Here is an 18,095-nt window from a genome sequence, read left to right as displayed (position 1 = left end):
GAAGCATGGAATGCGCATCATGTGATAATCATAATATCAAAAGTATATTCAACATGAGCTTAAAAGAAAAGAACATCAAGGCACAACATCTTGCTTGAAACCATAAGAATACATATAATCAATTTAAAACAATAGACCAATTCCTGGAAACACCTCAGGAAACTCAGAAAAACCAAAATGACAGCCTTTGGATTGACCAAATCCGAAAACAGAAAGTAGAAATAGCTCAAGAAACTAAATAGCACTTTCAAAGACTGTTTTAGTGCATTTATTCACCAGTGCAGTGCATCTGCGCACTAGTTTAGCGCATATGCAAAATCAAACAGGGCTTATGAATGACAGCTCAGCACATACAAACAACAAGTTAGCACATATATGAGGCATAATAGCACATTCACTAGACAAAATGATGCATACAACATTTTCTGCAACATATACATGACTCGGATCAGCACTTTCACCCAAAAGTGCATTTGTGACTTCAAACAACGCATATACCCCTAAGTATAGCGCATCCAAGCAAGACAATAGTGCATTTGTGACTTCAAACAACGCATATACCCCTAAGTATAGCGCATCCATACTTTAAGCACCTTTGCCAAACAGAATAGCACATATAGCGTTAACATGCTCAGAATGGAAGACTGGATTACAGCTATGGCATAAAGACATCCGTGAAGCCAAATTCGACAACAGAAAATCCTCACAGAGCAACAATCAATCTGAATCAAGGCTCAATATCAACAAGGATCAAGCTAACAACCAACTATGAATACTGCAACACACAAGAGTCAAGAAACAAAGCCACGCATGACAACTTACAGGAAAAATAATCACATAGTACAATAACTCCCCCCAATAATTAACAATCTATATAACTATATCAATAATCATATAACAATATCAATTATCCCAAAATACTCCCAACAGTCAAGCTTTCACAAATAATATTTTCCCAAAATGAAATACAAAGAAGGGCAACCAACCTGAAATGCCGAAGCTATGGGAAATGAAATTTGAAGAAGATCAATCCAATCCACAACCCAACCAAGCCAAGCAAATTCCAAAATCCAAATTTTTCCACAATAGTGAAATTCTCTAGGAAGACAACCCCCGAGAATGCTCAGAAAGTCATATAAATATATTTCATTCAAAAAATATGGAAACATGTCGGCCAAACCAAATAATTAGAAATATAATATTTCTTACCAACCTTATCAAATATCGAGGTAAAATAATATAAAATAGTATTATTTAAATTACCCAAATCTCACAACCAATAATAAAATAAGGTAAGTAAAGTAAATAATTAAATAATAAATAATTAAATTACCCAAATGGGGAAATGGAAAGATAAATAATAATAACATACAGGCTTAATAAAATAAACCTCATTAAATCAAAAACCCAGTTAAATATCAAACCCTAATAAATAAGGCCTGCAATAAAATAATTAAATCAAATAATACAGACGCTCAAATAAATATTAAAACATTAATCAAATATAAATCATCAATAAAATAATCATACAAAAATATTTAAATATTAATACCATCCATTAAATCAATTCAATATTATTAAACTATTTAAGCCAAATAATTTATTTATTATTAAATCAACCAATAATCACAACTCTTCAAGACAACCCAACATAGGGTAACATAAAATATCACTTGACGCTAAACAACCACTCAAATCAAGACACTAAACTAGAAAGGGTACCAACTAAACCTAGAGTGTAGAATGGAATCTCATGTCACCTCCGATCAACTTGTCATTGGGATAAAGACACACTCAAACCTGTGAAGCTAGGTGGAGTCGATGTCTAGTACTTGCAAACTTGTCACCACCAATACACATACAACAACATATACAATAACACATATCATAGATAATCAGACAAGTGAAAGAGAATCGCAACATCATATCATGCTCATATTGAGTAATATGACATTGTCTCTATCACAAATACATAAGTAAGACACTCATGGCAATCATATCATCATCTCATCCAATATAATCATGAAGTAGGGTTAGTACTATCAAGATATCATCTCAACATCATAAACCAATATAAACCGCACAATAATAGTGAGTGCATATAAATCCCAAATATGAGTCCATCATCATAATAGTCCATAAACATCATCATCCATATAAAACCATGATATCAACTGCAAAAATGATACATCTAGTATCAAATATAGAGTGTCAAAGTCATAGATAAATCCATCAACATCTATCAAAAGCATCATAAAATAGTCTAAGATATATCCATATAGTCTATTGATGCACAAAAGGAAAGTTGAATCAGGGAGGATCACTACAGTAGTCTACTTTACCTCACAGCATCTAGGCCTGACATTATGCAAGTTGTTGGCTTAGTTGCAAGATATCAGTCCTCTCCTAAAGAATCTCTTGTTAATTATGTTAAACGAGTCTTTAGGTATATCAAAGGGACATTGGACTATAGCTTATGGTATCCCAGACATAATGATTTCACACTTCTTATATTGATTCTAATTCGTAGGATGTCTTGATGATAGGAAAAGTACTTCAGGTGCAACATTCTTTTTGGGTAATAGACTTGTATGTTGGCAAAGTAAAAAACAATAATTAGTATCCTTGCCAACAACAGAGGCATAATATATTGTTGCTTATTCTTGTTATACTCAACTACTTTGGATGATACAAACTTTGTCTGATATGAAGGTAACAGTGCCTAAACTAGTCTCAATTTTCTGTGACAATAATAGTGCAATAAATATTTTGAAAAATCCATTCATGCACTCACGAACCAAGCATATAGATATTAGATATCATTTTTTGAGAGAGGATGTGTTAAAAGATGATATTGTTTTGTAATATGTTGTTAGTACTAGTTAGCTAGCAGACTTATTCACAAAACCTTTGTCCAAGGATGTGTTTGAAAACTTATGACAATAATTATGGGTCTTTCCCCTCTCTTCTATCACTTAGTTCCTTCAACAGTGCATTGGTTTTAGGGGGAGTTCTTACCGTTTCATCATTTCTTTCCTAAAACCTCTTGTCGCTCCCCATTGTCATTGATGTCAAAGGGGGAGATAAGAGCATAAATTGTTTGGACAACAGTTGAGTTGTGTTGATAGAATTTTTATTGTTTGGACAGCAGTTGAGTTGTGTTGACAAAAAAAAATTGAACAAAAAATTTACAATGTTTTTGAATAGTGTTTTATTGGTATTGACAGTAATATGTGTTGACAACAATATATGATGTTCTTTGACAAATGATTGAAACTAGATGGTTGCAGATAGGGGGAGTTCAAGTATATATATATACCATCTAGTTTCAATCATTTGTCAAAGAACATCATATATTGTATTGTAGTTATTGACATCAATGCCAAAGGGGGAGTTTGTTAGCTTTGGCATGTTTGTCATTTATGTCAATAAATGTGCTTGCAACCCAAGGTATGTAAGTGACGAGATAAGTTTAAAGACATGGCAATATGGGTTTGTTGATATTACAAGGTGGTAAAGAAAAGACATGAATCCATGTTGATAGCACTTCATTTTGGTTCAGTTTTGATTGCATTAATCAATTATGACAGCTTGATTATAATATCTCATGGTGTAAGTTGTGGTTGTGATTGAGATAGTGAAGTGTATTATGGTTATCATCTTCAAACAGTATCTGTAGACACCTAAAATTGTCCTATCCTAGTTAAATAAATATTTTTATTTATTTAATTATTTTATCCCAAGCCTTCTATTAATTAAATAGATTTTTATTTATTTAATTAATTTTCTTATCCTCTTCCATCCTTTCCCTATTTAAATAAATATTTTTATTTATTTAAATCATCCTTTCACTAAATTAAATAAATATTTTATTTATTTAATTGGTCCCACTTCTTCTATTAATTAAATAATTTTTTATTTATTTAATTAATTCATTAGCTTTTTCCCTCCATGACACTCGTCATTTATCTCTTGATTTTATCCTAACTACCTTTCTAATATTTTATCATTTTCCCTACCTACCATTTAATCCTAGCCAACCATTTATCCTTTCACCTCTTAATCATATCCCTTCATTTCTAAGGTGTCTTCTATATAAGAGGATTATTTCATCCTTATCAACACTAATCCAACAACTAACTAATAAAAAATCAATCAATCTGCATGCAATCAAGTGACTTCACAACCACAATTTGTTCTTTGTTGAGCTCTTGTGCACACATAAAATCTGAGAGCAATCATATCAAACAAGATCAATGGAGATAGGAAACAATGGAGATCAAACCCTACCAAACATGTGAATGGTATAATTTTTCTATTTTGTTGTGATTTGCATGTTCTAGGTTCTTCATTGGTGTATGGTGGATTCCTAATTGTAGAACTAGGGTTTATGTGGTTGGATATTTGTTGGTTTTACAATAGTTTTATCATTCCAAATTTCACCATATACAATATCAATGCTCAATCATTTGTAAAGCACACAGGCATACAGGTTAGTTTATGAATGTTGTTTCAAATCTACAATAACAGTGTTATGTTCTACACTTACCATGATAGAAACTTGAAACTACAATCAATTATAGACTAAGGAGTTGAGGATAGTAAATCGATAGCTATCATGCACATCGTATTTTTTAAAACAGATATTTTTGTGTAGATATATTGAAGATTTTATCTCGTATAGCTCGGGCAACAAGATAAATAGAGACCAAGGACAAAAAGAAATGAATAAAATTATGTTGAAATAACTAAAGAAGTTTAACTAGTGATAATCACATGTTATCAAACTGCACTTGACTATTGTTATTAAGGTCAAATTCTTTAGATTATTCTATGCATGGGTTTAGAAAACTGTTTTAATGTTTTAACGGCTAAGTATTTTGCTTCGACAGTTTTCTGTAAGTATTCTCTTCTCAAAATCAACAGTTCTATAATTATTTCATTCTTAATTCAACAAGTTTTTTGGGAGGTAGTTTGGTGATTTTGGGTGCAAGAGTGTTGAATGAATAGAAATGAATAAAATATTTTAAAAAGATATATGAGTGTAGTACATGATATACATGATATGATTAGAGGAACGTGTGATATGAAGTTTTTGAAATAAAGTAGAACATTTTAAAATAACTATTGCCAAAGCCGATTAAATCACTCTCGATCATTGTCATTGCTTTTGATTTTATGATGAAATTATTGTTATAAATACAACAAGGGTTTGATAGGTTAGTCATCAAGAGGAGATTTATGACAAAACAGTAATTGAAAAGTATTCTTGATGGCAGTTAGAAATTGTGAAAAATTGCAGAGTGGAGATCAAATTTTTGAGACATTTTTTAATCTAAATGATTTTAAGAGTTGTAGTATACCAAATGTTTTGTATGGAAATAGAGTAATCCTCTTAGATGTTCATTTTGTGAATGTGCAAGGATTGGGTGCTTCTTCACTTTGGAATTGGTCTTCCTAAAATTGTAAGGGGTTGGTGCTCCTAGGATAGGTGTCCTGAATTGAGCTAGTGAAGCTTGGAGTTGGTGCTCCTAATTTGTAATCAGTAAATTTTTCTAGTGAGGCCTAATATAAAACTTGTTCATAGTGGTTTTTCACCCTTAGGGGTTTTCCACTCAAATATTGGTGTTATGGTGTGGAATTTTTGTTTTTGAATCTCTTGATTGTTTCATTAAATGTTATTGATGATGCCCTATGGTCTATTGCAAATGCTAATATCATGTTAGTCCCAACCGATGTTGAGAGGGGAGGGGTGAATCAACACTTTACCGGTTATATTAGATTTAACCTTAATCAAGTTTTATATTCAAACTTAATACTTATCAGAATAAGCAGCATTATTAAACTACATGCACACACATGACCATTCACACAATAAAACCAAGATATATCTCATGGAAACCCAAATGGGAGAAAACCGCGGTGTGAGTAGAAACTCACAAAATCTGCACTCTTCTAGAGTATGCCAGGTGAGGAGCCATCCCTATTAGGAGATTACAAAGACACTGTTAGGTGCCACCTAGTTAAGGGTTTTTCTTTAAGGCATGTTAGTGCCTTTACCCTATTAGAGGTAGCCTTGTTAAATGACTTAGGATCATCAATTAAGATGTCACCCAGTTAAGGGATTTTACAAAGGGACATGTTAAAGTCCACCCGGTTAAGGGATTTTACTGTTGCAATTGTAACAAAACATGAAGTTGATCTGTTGGAATATCTATTGATAGCTTGATCAGATCACAATGAATCGCATACTCTGCCTGCACTGGTTGTGTCTGCTTTGCACTACATCGGTTCTTTGCTCATACCCTCGGCTCTGCACTCTGTCGGTCTACTTCACAGATACTCTGCTCTACTAAATCACTTAGCACTTCCTCACTCTTCACTCTACACATTGGATCGCCTCTCACAAGATTTGCACTTTGCAAATTTTTTGATCAATCTTTTTGGTTTTCGCCAAAAACCTATATACCATATTTTGCCAACACATACCTATTGATTCCTCAATCAATTTACACCTAACACTTGGTAGATTTGAAATTCAAATCTTTCTAGATCTTCCCGCACTCTTGGCGCGCTCTCCATCATTCTCGCCAACAACTCATCCTTATCTGCCACCTCAACTCGCAATTTCTGCAACTTTAGAGTCGTGTTCTGTCCTTTTAATGTGAACTGACAAATCACCATAAATCTTGCCTTAACTGACTATTAACTGTTGTAAACTTCACCAGCAGATTGATTGGCGATATCTCTCTCTGACTGACTCACCTTTGCTCATTGCATCCATCATACCGATCACCGCTCTAAGATTCTCGGTGGAAAGTATCCTTCAACCTGTATCATCGGTTCACCGATGTATCTCTTTATCTTCTGCCACCGGTCACTGATCATTAAGCAAACTGATCACTTGTTTGTCCAGAGAGCTCCGGTCATGCATAAGACTACTAAACTTCAATCTAAGTCAACTCTTGTGACCGTATCATCATGTCAACTACTTCATATGGTAACTGCTTCTTTATCCGGTGGGAGTCTTGTTGTTTCTTATCCAAACATCCTACACCATATCGGTTGTCGGTTGACACTTCTACACTAACTCACTTATCAGTTGGAAACAATGCACTGTCAGCATATCACTTACCGATTTGCAGTCCTTGCACAAGTCAATCACTAACTTATGTACCGGTGACTCCAAAGGTCTTTGTGCTGAAAGACATTTCCTCACTTACCGGTGAATATCAAAGACATCTCATTAGGTATGCAACAATAACAATACTACACAAACATCTCTTACATCGGTAACCATCATATACCAGTTGACATCAATGACAATCTCAATGCCAACATATCATTGTGTTAAAAAATATATTAGTTAAGAGTCTTCTTGTTTATATAGATCACTAATTCACCCCCACCCCTTCTCAGTGATCCTAGTGTTCCAACAAGAATCTATAGTATATGATTCTCTAAGGAATATTTTTTCTTCTTGGTTTCTCCTATGGGTGTATTTACAATGTATGATATCAATTAGAATGGTTCTAGGATTAAGGTTTCATCAAACTTCTCAATGCTATGTAATTAGTTACTCCTAATGTTGTTTGTAAATAATTCATGATAGTGGGAATTTCACCAATGACAATATGGTTACAAATATTATGTATAGGTATTGGTTTTGATTATAGGTTTTCTTAGCTCTTGCAAGGTATTTGACAAGTGGGAGTATATTGGTAATTCAGGTATCTCAACCTTGGAAATTCCTAAGTTTTTTATTTATTCCCATGGTTATTTAGAAATTATATTATAAATTACTTATGCTCCATTAAAAAGGGGTGTGAGATTTTGAGTTGGAACTTTTGGCACATGTCAATACTTTGTAAAATAAGTTATTAGTTGTCAAAAGATGTTCATTTAATGGTCAAAATATAAGAGCATAGATCTATCTTCTTGGTGGTGCTTTTTCCTGAAAGAGTTTCTCCACATAAACATTGCGTTATGTATTTGTTCTTTTGTTCCATGGTTTCTTATAGTTATTGATTTGTGCCTCTTTGTTGCTACTCTCTTATCATGATGATAAAATTATTATATTTTTTTTTTATGTTCACATAAGATTGTTGTTTAAGTATGCTAAAGAGGTTGGTTTTAGCATCATAACAAAGTTGGATCTTTTATGGTATTTCAATAATTAAGAAAACATAATTTTAGATTTGGAGTTGATTTCAAATTTCCATATGTAATGGATGCCTTCATTTCCCAACAAATTTGTGCATGTCACATTGTGTAAATGGCATAATTTGAATATGGGTAATCAAACTGTACAAAAAAGAAAAAATCTTTCAAATCTTAAGTGGTCACTCACATAGGAAGAAGCACATCAATGTATTGACTAACCACTAGGTTTCTTAGGCATGCATTTCATCCTAGAGAGTTTAAGTATCTCTAATTGAGAATAAATGTCATTGAATTCATGTTTTCTATTTATATGTTCAGGCTAGGATTATAAAAACCTAGCAAACTATTCATAAATCCTCATGGTGATTGCTACAATTTAATCAACAATTTATTTCTCTTTTTCAAGTGATAATAATAAATAGGCTTTAAAGTATTTTAAAGTCTTGTGGGACTGAAACCCAATGTAAGCAATTTAACATTGTGAAACACAACAACAATAGATTAGGGGCTCTTGGATTTTTATTGGACTAAAAAGGGAGTATAGCCTTATGTAGGCCCTAGAGGATTAAATATTATCAACTATTGTACCATTTTAAGGAAAAATAAGTAGACCATGTTGTTAAATGTACTATTTTATTCACTTTAGATATGTTTATCCTAAGTATGATATTATATTTATTTAGTACATTCATTTAGGAAGGGTAGGACAATTAGTTGAGCATGTTATCCTTTCCTGGGATTGTACCATTTTATTATATTTATTGGTTTGGAAAATTGGATAAGTAATCCCTTATTTTTGGGTTTTATGACTTATTGCAACTATAAGGCTATTTTTTTGGGTTGTTATCTCAAGAGAGGTCTCTAGGATATGTAACACTCTTCTTCTCTCTTATTTATTGCTATCTTGTTTATCAAATCTCTAAATGTATCTATCATCTAAATTCACTTAATTTATTTTATCAATTTATCTCTTGTAATAGGGGTTTGCCTCCATTAAGCGGGGTTTGTTTCTATTTCACTATCTATTTTACCAAATGATCTCTTGTAATAGGGGTTTGCCTCCATTAAGTGGGGTTTGTTTCTATTACATTATCTTTTACTATGTTATCCAAATCTATCTATCTGGCTATTTGTGGAGGTGGAAACACCAAGGCAGGGGTTTGACTATACAACCCAAACATTTTTCCTCATCTAAGTGTATGTAGGTGGTAGATAGATCTGAGAAGAGTGGAGCTAAGTTTAGAATAGTTTCTGGTAGCTCTATGTTTTTTGACCATGTATACGACATCATTACGCATTGGCTTCCAAAACTAAGGTTTCACCCTATTGATGGTAAAATCCGTACTCTGTTGGTATTCATTATTTATAGTTAGGGTATTTATCTCGTCATATACTTCTGATATCTAGCATCTTTCATTTGTAAACTAGCTTAGTTTCATTTCCTTTTCTATTCTTCTATCTTCTTGGCTCACCAAAGCACAAGTTAAGTGAGGTAGCGAAGGAAGGTTTGCTCCTTGAGGATTTATCACTTTGAATGTAGCAAATCCCCTCCTATATAAGAAGGTATAAGAACTAATGACAATGTCTACTATGTGAAAAATAGCAGAGGAAGCAACTGCATGTTGGCAAAAAGTAGTGAATGTTGGCTATGGCACTAAAGAATGGGACATATCAACTTTGGAAATATGGTGAAGATTAGTTCTACTCATGTTGTAAGAGATTTGCCAAATATTATCAAACTTGTTGATACTACATGCAAGGAATGTCAATTCGAAAAGAAAACAAAGAGGAGATTCAAAAACAAGAAGTATTCAACTTCAAAACCTTTGGATTTGGTTCATACAAATTTATGTGGACCTAAAAGGACAAGAGGATTGAATGGTGAAAGTTATTTCATGTTGCTTATAGATTATTATTCTAGAATGATATGAGTTACCTTCTTGAGAGAAAAATATGAAGCTTTAGGAAAGTTTAAAATATTTCAATCTATGATTTAGAATCAAGTTGATGCTAAGATCAAGTGTTTAAGGTCTAATAGAGGAGGAGAGTTTAATTCAAATGAATTTGATGGATTTTATGAGTATGGTATTAGAAGATCTTTTTCTGCTCTTAGGATCTCGTAGCATAATGGAGTTGTTCAAAGAAAGAATAAGATTGTTGTTAATATGGCTAGAACTATGACAAAGGATGCTAACCTGCCTAATGTGTATTGGAAAGAGGCTATGCATACTACTGTTTACATTTTTAACAGGGTTCAAATATGAGTGAATCACACAAAGACACCTTATGAGTTATGGAATGGATGACCTCCTACAGTCAAATTATTTCAGAATCTTTGGAAGCAAGTGCTACATAAGGAGAGATGAGGATGATCTAGGGAAGATTGATGCAAGATTAGATAAAGTCATACTCTTGGGATATTCTACAAGTATTAAAGCATACCAATGTTACAACAAGAGACTAAACAAGATTGCAGAGGGTGCAAATGTCAAAGAGTGAAGAATGGAATCAGATTCAGATTGTACCTAAATCTGAGATTGAGATAGAAGTTTTTCCAGTTGTTGTAGAAGAGAAGGTTGCTTCAAAAGAGAAAGAAGAGACAAGTGCAAAATAAAAGGAACCTGGATAGACTCCTAAGACACTAGAAATTATGTGAGGAAGAATCATTTAGGAGAACAAATAATTGGAGGCAAGAATAAAGGAGTTCAGACAAGAAGAAGACTTGTAGAAACCAATGAACAAGCAAACTATTATTTCTTATCTCAGGTGGAACCAAAGGCCTGTGCAGAAGCTAGCAAGGATGAAAGCTAGATTAAAGAAATAGAAGAGAAGCTAAAACAAATAGAGAAGAATCAAACATGGGAACTGGTACAGGTAGAAGATGAAAAATTTACAAGGAACAAGGCAAGATTGGTATGTAAGGGTTATTCATAGGTTGAAGGCATAGACTTTGAGGAAACTTTTGCCCTAATTGTAAGAATGGAGGCTATAAGGATGTTTCTTGCATTTGTTGCTTACAAGAACTTTAAAGTATAACAAATGGATGTCAAGTAAACATTCTTGAATGGAGAACTTGAAGAAGAAGTTTACATTGAACAACAAGATGGGCTTGAATTGTCAGAAGATCTAGAAATGGTTTGCAGACTCAAGAAGTCTCTTTATGGACGCAAGCAAGCTCCTAGAACTTGGTATGCAAGCTTGGACAGGTATTTGTTGCAACAGAATTTCAAAAAAGGTACTACAGATAACAATATTTACTTTAAAGTTGAAGGTGATAAATTGTTGATTTTTGTTGTGTATATTGATGATATCATATTTGAAAGAGATGATGAGATACGTAGGAAGTTTGCAGAAGAGATGCAGAAGGAATTTGAGATGTTTATGCTAGGTGAGTTGATATTTTTTCTTGGTCTTCAATTTAATTAGAAAAATGTATTTTTATTTCTCAAACCAAATATATTAAGTGTAAAGACTCGAGTTTCCATAAATAACAAATCACACAATTTATCATTAACTCGTTGAAACACATATATCAAGATAAGATCCAAAATTTAAGAAATACAAAATTTCCCTTTAAATACCAAGAACTACTTAAAATCAAGTAATAATATACATTAGAGCTATTAAATTTCATATTTTACTCTTGTTGAGAGATAATACAAATGTGACCATAAAGTCAATTTTCATACACACATGGTCTTGATTTCATAAATTATTACATATACAATATACAACAACCAATGGTTGATTATAATGTCATATCAATAATAATCATAAGATACATGTAAAGATGTCTCCAATATGCCTCAGACTACTCTCCATCTGCTCCTGTGAGATGAACATGTGGCCCAGGCGCATTAACCACCCAACCACAAAGCATTCGCTTCCCCGATGCTCAATGAACTCCCGACCCTTGCATGACGCCCCTAGCAAACTAGAATCGACAGGTCGGGTGGGATCTAGTGCAACGTGAATACATATAACTACATATCACCTATGACTATGCAGTTCCTAAATTCATGATATGGCAGGAGGTAAGAAAGAAACAAAAATAGTAACTGTTGTAAATACTTTGGCCAAAGACTTTGTCGACTACCAGTAGGTAAACCAAGTGTTGAGGTTTACCCTCTCTTGTTGTTCCATATTCAACACCCGCCCATTACTATACATACCTTATGATTTAAACGAAATTCACCCCTTGAATTAAAAATAAAAACCCCAATTATGATCTAATTATATATAAAATAAATAAATATTTATCCCTAATAAAGACTACACTTAATGATCATACCATTCAATCTTAATAACATAGTTTCTTACTCCAAAAAATAACCCAATAAGTTAAATACATTTTTTTATAAAAATTAATAACATTTTAAATTATCTCCCATTAAACAATTAATATAATATTAACATGAACAAACTAAATAATTACACTCTAGATTACAATTTAATATTTGCATTGGTTATTCCTTTTTCCGTTTATTAGTCTTAATAATAAAATTCACAATATTTGTTGGCAAAAGTTTTAAAAAATCAACCATAAGGGATCCAATGGGAATTGAACCCTTAACCCGTTGGTTACTAAAATAAACTGATTCCATTGAACCAACCGTTGTTTGTATTAAAAATATTTATAAACAATATGAAATTTAACTACTGTAACACACGACCACATATTAATGATAGTGACAAACTTCTATAGTACAAATTTCATATATTAACAAAGAGCTGTGAGACAGCATGAGTCCCTGCCTTTAGCTAAAAACATGTAAGGAATGCATTGAAGTGTGGAGAACAATTAAGTAATTTTGAAAATAGTTAACAACTGATATTGAATGCGAAAAAGATAACGTGTTGTAGTGTTCTAAGAACTCGTCTTCAAAACTATTATACAAGTAGACAGTGCAATTTAAGAAAGTCATTAGATATAACTCTAAAGTTCAAAGTACTTACTTTGCAAATGTTATGATTCAAGTGGTAAATTCAACCTATATATTCAAGTCTGTATTACGACAATAAGCCTAGATTGTTTATTTATGTGCCCTGATGACCAAAGTTGTTGAAAGTGGTATGGCATCAACATTATTGAATCAAGGTTGGACCTCACTTGAAAATGGTCTGATCATGAATGGTAATATTGCTTTCATGGAAGAAGGAGCTCACTTGGAGGCCATTTCTATGGTACATACCTCACCTCTTGATCTGATAAAGTGTTTGGTGGAGTTGGCTGAACAAGCTCTTCTATTGGAGTTATTATATTTCTGTTCGGATTTAAAGATGCAGGGAATAATTTTGCACATAGTAGAGTTTGAAAGAAATGATCAAATGGTTTTTGTTATAGTACCAGACATCATGCTTCCATAGAATCAGGGTACAAAGCCATTTAGTCAGAAACTTCTATCTACATGCTAATTGTTTATTTAGTTTTGTACTTTGAATTTGAAAATTTCAGCACTGAAATGTTTATAGATGTCGGTGTGTTGAATGTGGTGGAAAAAATTGAAGATAATAAAGTGGTTTGTATTTTAAATAAGAATTTTGTGTTTCTCTGTTCATATAAAATTTGTTTTTAACAATTAATACCTTGTATAAATAGATATTAATTGTGTTCGAATGCAAGAGATTATGAAAGGTTAGACTATGAGAAGCTCAGAATTTATGGAGCTTTATATAGAATGCTGGAATTTTTTTCCATGAACTGTAAAGAACTATAAAATGGGAGATGTGGGTCCTTGAATATTTTAACTATGGGAACCTTTCTATTGAAAGAGTATGAAAAAGAAGGCTTGTTATTGGTTTGGAGAGTATGAGTTTAGTAGGTTCTAGGATGGAGGGGAGAGTATTGATGGAAGGAAAAGTGACGATTGAAGCCCCACAAATTCATGAGTAGAGGTTTATAATGCGAAGCTTAAAAGATTGCATAATTTTGAAGTTACATAATTTTCTAGTCAATAGATTAATGGTTAAATCAATGAAAAATACAATGCGGTGAAGTTTCCCATTCATGCAAAATATCACAAATTGGAAATTTAAAAAGAAGTTAGCAATACAAAGAAATCAATGTACAAATTATTTATCAATGTAATGTTGAGAGTTTTGAGTGAAATGAAGAACTAAATTATTAAAGATACATTTGATGTGGTTAAGGTTTCCAGACATTGAAAAATATCGAATTGTTGTGACGTGATAGTCAAATATTGTCAAAATAGAGTTAAAATATGCCAACGAAAGTAAACATGGTTCAGCAGAGTTTTGGAAAGGGGGGACTCGGGGACAGATTTTGAGGACGGGTGGAATTTTTTTCACAATTTGGGGATGGTGGTCTAAATATAATATAATATTTGAAAAATAAATTAAAATGTATAAGAAATTAGAAATGGGGGGAGGTATTATAGAAATGGTAGCTGTGATGCCTTATAAGAGGAACAGGGGGCAGATAATCAAAGAAAATGAAATGGGCAATGTGATTTATGTAAAAACCAGAACTGCTCCTATTATTCTTGGAGGTGTTGGTGCTACTTATGAAATAGTCGTGGAAGAACTACTGAAGGTGCTTAAACTAGAGGAGACTTAGCTAGTTGAAACTGCTGATACTGAAGCTGAACTCAATCCTGTACAACAATCTAAATATAAAAATAAGGAGTAAAGAAAGTGCTTTCTGATATGGAATTATATAAAGTACAGATCCCTTGAGATTGTGGCCATAATATCGAAAAACCCTCCCCTCTTTAGCTCTCTGTTGAGCTTCACCACATATGATATTAAGTTGTTTTAGCGTACTTGAATGGTATGATATAAAAAAATAAAACATAAAGTTACGGTAAAACCCAAAATTCAAATCCACAGAAAACTTGTCTGGTATTAAAAGCTAATTGAATGGAATAAATCATAGAACTATTCCAACTTTATGTGGCAAGGAAAGAATTCTCCGGCTCTTTGAATCCACTCAAACCTCAATTAAAAATAAGTCGTCCTCTAAAGATTTCATGCTTTAAACAAATTTTCAAACAAAGGATCCAAATGCCGAAATTGTACAAGACAAGGATCACAATATATATACTTTGTTTCTAAATCTTGAACTAGAAAGATTTCTGCACAACAAAGTCTAACATGAACGAATTGGACGGATTATAGATTCAACATAACTCAGAATTCAAACTCAAAATTGAATGTAAATGCACACAGCTCCTGTCGGTAGTTGTAAAGCCAAATTGCACAACCTTTGCCAACATCCTCCCTGCCTCAGGGCACAGTGAACTGTTTGATAGAATGTCGCTAAGAAATGTTACTCGTAAACTGCGATGATTGTAGTATATGCACAGAATAGATTTATTTTAAAAAATCTGGAAAGGCATTCAGAAAATGACAAATGAATCATGTAAACTCAAAGACTCTGTAAAAGGATAAAAATGGACAAATGGACATCTGGACCTGTGAAGTTCCTGTCAATAAAAGAGTCTTGTTTTCTTGTGGTAATCTGCTTAGCCAATGTATAGAATACAATAAAGAGTAATTAAAATCCTAAATTCCTTAGAGGCATTCTCCTTGGGCATTTATAAATTGAAAAACATAGCCAGCTAATGAAAATAAACCACCATTGCATATTGAATTTAATACACCTTCACCCTAAAAATTCAAATACTGTAATGTACTCGATGACTAATTTGGCCAGGAGTTTGCTGCGTAACCAGAGAAAGAGCCACCCGATTTCTGTTCTGGCTAAGGGTTTTCACAGAATTGAAGAAGAGGTCTTTCTTATCCTACCTACGCAACTGGGAAGAGGACGTGTGCTCGGTGTTGTTAATGTCCACTTGATAGAGGAGGAGAACCTTAGTCTCATGAATTCTGCCTGGTCCATTCTGGATGTTCAACAACGGCTTTCTATTTCACAGTTTCTATGTTCCTACGCCTTTTTGCTTTGTTATTACATGGTTTTTTAAGACCCTACATACATACAGGGTTTTGCAATGCTATTATATAGTTAGCCCTTAAAGTTTATTCTTGGCAGAATAGCTGCGGAAGATTCGACAGTAGCCCTTTTTGTCAGATATTTTGGCTGTGACCCCTCTTTAATTTTGAGTTTCCCGCTTATCCACGCCGCCATGGAACTATTGCAGACTAGGATTAGTCTGTCCTCACAGGTTTGTTTGTCAACAAATGGATGCAAGGTACAATGGACAAAATTGTGGTCAAAACAAACAAACTCAAGCAACACTACGAATTTGGGTCATCAGAAAATAGAGAGAGAAATTGCAAAGAACATTTTATCTTAAAGCATGAATTTTTCTAGAAACTCACCTGGATAAATCAATCCGGTTCGCTAAGATCTTTGAAATTAAGCTTAATGCCTGCCAATTTGCACTTGCTAAAAATGTATTGAGACAACATTTATTTAAGGCATTCAGTCAAACAGTTCATACACTTTATCTGAGCTTCAACATTTTCCATACACAGCTACCAGGGCAGTCACAACTACAACATCTGACAAAAAAATATTGATTTGATGAACATTCATGCCCTGATCACAAGCCGAGCAGAGAACATACTTAACTCTTTGTATAGTCACAAAATACAGCTGAATTTTGAAAAAGCATGTTAATGTGATAGCTATGGTCGGATCCTTCAGGCCGACATAGCAAATGGAAACGTGTGAATGGCCTATCGGCCTCACATAGTAAAACTTTCCCAATTAACACAAGCAGCCTAGTGCAGTAAACCGAAAACAGCTAGGGCAACTTTGCCAACTAGCCAATGTCACTTCCAATCATGAGCATGCAGTTGCTGTTATGTCCTTAGACAGACATGAAAATTGAATTAATAAGAAAAGCAACAGACCTCAGAGGTGCTCCAGAGAAATTCACGTCAGAATGCAAAGCTAAGGCTTGGTCATCAGTTGCAATTGATTGAGTAGAAGAACGCCAGGGTGGGCCACCAGGGTTTGAAGCAGCATCCAGAATGTTCGCAGCTTCTTCTCTGCTCTAAAGAATTATCTAGAAAAAGTTATAAAACTGATTTTTACATAGTTTTATAAAAATACTTTTAACATTATAGTCTTCAACTTAAATATTTTAATAATAGCTTCTTATTGGATACCTATTTAATTTTCAAATATAAAAGAATTAAAACCCCAGCAAAAAATGAAATAGCCAATGACAAATCAAATAATTAATAATTTTTAAAATAGTTTAATAGGAACAAAAATGAAACTTTATATAAGATTAAATTTTTCAATTTGCACAATTATCAAAGTATACTAATGTTGGAGATGAAAACATTAGTTCCCTGCTTAAGGCAGGGACTAACAATTGTAAATCGACATAAAGATGTAAGTCTCCACCATGCACTCAAACAAAATAAGCCCAGAAATATTATTATATTTTCCTTCTTTAAAAGAAATAAAATCTCAACTTATAATTTTCTACCTGAAACATCAACATTAAGAATATCAAATAATGGCTTCGGATATACATCAATTTCCTTTGATTAAATAAAACCTAAACTAAAAAAAAGATAATATTTGTTGTGAAATTTAAATATATCATATATAGAAGAAATAAATAAATGTATGGCTACAACAAAGATTTCTCAGTATGGTAGGTGGTGTTGATTGAATGGTTTTGAGAGGTATACTATGCACTCCAGGTTTATCATAGCACATTTAGATTCATTACTAAATTAATTTTTTCCTAATATTTCATTGCTCTACTTTCAAACAATTAATTATCTCAGTCTTATGTGCATTAGATCTTCTAAATGGCAGCTAGAAATAAAAATGGAGGTTTCAAATTTGCATTTTGTTACAGTAAAGAGGGAGAAAGGTCGATTTTGGAGATTTAAAAATTTACAACTAAGCATACTAAAGATCAACCCTGACTACTATTTTGCAAAAATTTCAGAATGGAATAGTGCCATGTCTCTATTCTTGAGTA

General features: G+C 33.0%; 1 long non-coding RNA gene across 2 annotated transcripts; it reads right to left on the bottom strand.

Moving 5' to 3' along the window:
- Positions 1-15,744: 15,744 nt before the first annotated feature.
- On the bottom strand, positions 15,745-17,327 carry LOC131068646 (uncharacterized). 2 transcript variants are annotated; one of them, XR_009358284.1, is made up of 2 exons: positions 16,465-17,327; positions 15,745-16,295 (listed from the first exon to the last, which is right to left on the bottom strand). It is a non-coding gene; the product is annotated as an uncharacterized LOC131068646 (long non-coding RNA). The 2 variants fall into 2 exon arrangements; XR_009358285.1 differs by having other exon boundaries at positions 15,745-16,274.
- Positions 17,328-18,095: the final 768 nt, after the last annotated feature.

Source organism: Cryptomeria japonica, chromosome 6 (assembly GCF_030272615.1).
Source record: "Cryptomeria japonica chromosome 6, Sugi_1.0, whole genome shotgun sequence".
Classification (NCBI taxonomy): domain Eukaryota; kingdom Viridiplantae; phylum Streptophyta; class Pinopsida; order Cupressales; family Cupressaceae; genus Cryptomeria; species Cryptomeria japonica.
The sequence above is the reverse complement of the archived record's forward strand: the minus strand, read 5'-3'. Positions and strand labels throughout refer to the sequence as shown.